The 3301-nt window shown below is 26.0% G+C and overlaps 1 protein-coding gene across 1 annotated transcript in view; it reads right to left on the minus strand.

The window, feature by feature from the left end:
• Positions 1-337, minus strand: part of LOC108760607 (leucine-rich repeat-containing protein 15) — a 4003-nt gene extending 3666 nt beyond the window's left edge. The window contains exon 1 of the mRNA XM_018506649.1: positions 276-337. The gene's annotated coding sequence lies outside the window, so the exon portion shown is untranslated. The remainder of the gene's footprint in view (positions 1-275) is intronic.
• Between the last annotated feature and the right edge of the window lie 2964 nt (positions 338-3301).

A 3301-nucleotide genomic window follows, 5' to 3' on the forward strand; every position in this document is an offset into this window, starting at 1 on the left:
TATTTATATTTTTGAAGTTGTATTTTTACCTTTTGTTTAAGAAATATTGTCTAAAAATAAAGTGGTATGTCGGTATCGGTGAACTTCCTCTAATAATAAAACTCATAAATTATAAACTTCAATAAAAAATTACTTTAAAAAATAGTAAATATAAGTTAGTAACAAATTAAATTAAAATTAAAAAAAGAACAGGATAGTTATTATTAAGTTTTATCTAATAAATAAAATTAAATTTTAATAATTTCATAAATGTTAATAATTTGTAGTACACTTACCTTTGATGTCGGGTTACAATTTTTTATAAACTGTTAAAAGAACTTTTCTCACTCGCAGATTAATTCACTCAAGTGGTCTAACACCTTTTGTCGTAAGCAGGCAAAGTTATCTTCTTATATATACTCAAGATGGTCTTCATGGGACTGAGGGTCTGTTTTCGCGCGAATAACAGGGCCGTCTACATAATGCATCGCACATCAGTAAAAAATAATGTTCATATTATATTTAAAATTCACTGAATTAAATCACTCACAAGTAGAACTTGAGAGATATATTTTATCATCTTAAATATATTATATTAAGCAGCTATTTTACAATTCCCATGCTTTTTCGGGATTCGATATTTGATTAATAATGCTTTTCTGGAAGCCACAATATCAATTAACTATAATATAAAACTTATAATTTATGAAAAAAGATATGTTGTTATATTTAAGTCTGACAAATATGTGTGTGTGTATGTATGTGGTAATTTATTAAATTATTTAATATAATAATAACTACATGTTCGCATGTATTATTCTTTAAAATAATTTTATTCTCTGAATTTCATTTTTTAGATTCTGCTTTTCTGTACGTTTCTGTGCATTTATGTTTTATGTGTATTTATAATTTATTTTATTTTATGTATAATAGAAATATAAATTATTATACATATTAAAATTTTTTAATTTAAATATGTGTCATAAAAGAATTCTAAATGCCTGTAATTAAATGTACAAAAATTTAAGGAATAGATAAAAGAATGTAAAACGTCGAGTGTGATAAAATTTAGTGAATTTATTAGATAAAGTTTTTTAGTAGTAAAATTTATATAATAGTCATACCTTTTTTTATGCGGGGTCAAAGATTATCATTGTACTTTCCTGAGCACGTGCGTAATCGTATCTTATACCATGACGACTTCTCACGAACTTCATGCATTCTTACGGCTAGTCTTACACAATTATCATACTAATTATCATCAACGTCCAATGATATAAATAATCTGAACCAACTAGAGCTTTGCGAGAAGAAAAGTTTTGAGAAATACAGACCCTATAAATAGTTTTTAACATTTTAATGATAAGGTAAAGCTTAAGATGTTTGAAGAATTGAGCATTTTCTAACGATTTTATTACAGTAACTAATTTATATTGTCTTTTATTTTGTATATGAATTCTAAACATTTTTTATCTAGATGTTTTAATTCTAGTTGAATCACTTCATTTTTAATAAATAAAATTATTCCAGGAGCGTTCGTATGCGTTTTTTTAGCAGTAAGAATGGCTTCTACAAGCCAAAGTCCGTTCTGTTTTTTAGTGAGAAATTGAGCAGCATACTCAGCAGTTAGTTGTAGGCACGATATCAACTAACAGCTTAATGTAGAGGTTTTCTTAGTACGTATCTTATTACACCATTGCTATAAATTATTATTTTAAATAAACAGACCAGTCAGATATAACAAATAATTTTTATTTTTAGTTATATATAATAAAATTATATATTAATTACAAAAATAAGTATGTAATGTATTTATAAGAAAAAGATAATCGGAATTATAATTAAGAATTATGGCGTGATAAATTATTTTTTATGCGCCTTATGTAAACTATAATATATATAATAAACTATAATAAATATTAAAAAATTAGAAAAACTTATACATGTAGAATAATAAACGCATGCTAAACGTACAAAATAATAATCAGTTATAGTCATAGCGTTGAAAGTTATAAATCATCTTAAGCTAAGTATATTGTAATGAAATCCGGTAATGGTTCAATTTCGAATATTGTTATTTTATTAAATGTATTATTTCGTACAAATAAATATTGCAATGAACTTATCGAGTATATACCTATTTCTGAAATACTTGCAAACTGATTCGAATTTACATTTAAATGTTGAAGGTTTAATAATGACGATGCCCAATCAATTGGTAAATAACTCAAGTGATTTTTTGACAGATCCAGGTATTCTAATTTCTCTAAACCTGAAAAGTTTTCCTTTTCAAGACGCTCTATCTTGTTTCCTTTTAATGATAATTTTGTCAAAGACGTTAAATACCTAAAAGTGTTTGGTTTAATAAATTTAATCATATTGTAGCACAACGATAATTCGTTAAGCCATTGCAAGTTAGATAAAATAGGAACATATGACAATTTATTATAATCTAAAGAAAGCACTTTTAATGATGGAAACTTTTCAAAATGAATGGTAACGTCGAACAGGTTATCAAAATCATTCCTGGATAAATCAAGTTGTTCTAAATAAGGTGTTTCGAAAAATCCATTACGTAGATGTTTCGTGCAATTACATAATGACAACATTCGCAATTTCGTAGAATTTATAAAGAGACTTTCAACAATATTTCCGTCCAAATATAAAGAGGTAATTTCTCCTACGTTTTGTAGGGTGAAATTACGAAAATAATTGTTCTCCAAATGAAGAACGCGTAACGATGTAGAGATTTTATAGAAAAAATTAGATTCCAATTCTATCGCGTTAATTTTACATAAATCTAAACGTATTAATTTTGGAAATGACAAATTGAAATCCCATAAAAAGGCTGATATATCATTTTCACATAAATTGAGATATTCTAAATTCGGTAATCTTATCTTGGTGGTATTAAAAATCAAACGTTTATAAATATCTTCTATTTCTTCAAACGTCTCCACTTCTGTTTCCGGTATGACATTAATGACATTTGACATTCTCTGATTGCTTAAATCTAATATTTGAAGATTAGGATGTACAATTTCATTAGCCTCGTACAAGTTGATGTTGTTGTGTGACAAATTTAAATACGATAGATATGTCACGTGATCCAAGATATGTGGAATCTTTTTTAACGAATTGTGTGAAAGGAAGATGTCACGAATTGCATCGCTCTTAATAATATCATTTCTAATTATTTTTAAATTCATTGCGTCCAAATTAAGAACTTCATTAACTGCATTTTTATAATTTTTTTCTTCTCTACTGATGATCTTTATATTAAACCTTTTTTCATGTTCTTTCGATACCGATATTGTCTTTG

Source organism: Trachymyrmex cornetzi, unplaced genomic scaffold, assembly GCF_001594075.2.
Source record: "Trachymyrmex cornetzi isolate Tcor2-1 unplaced genomic scaffold, Tcor1.1 scaffold229, whole genome shotgun sequence".
In the NCBI taxonomy this organism is placed as follows: Eukaryota; Metazoa; Arthropoda; class Insecta; order Hymenoptera; family Formicidae; genus Trachymyrmex; species Trachymyrmex cornetzi.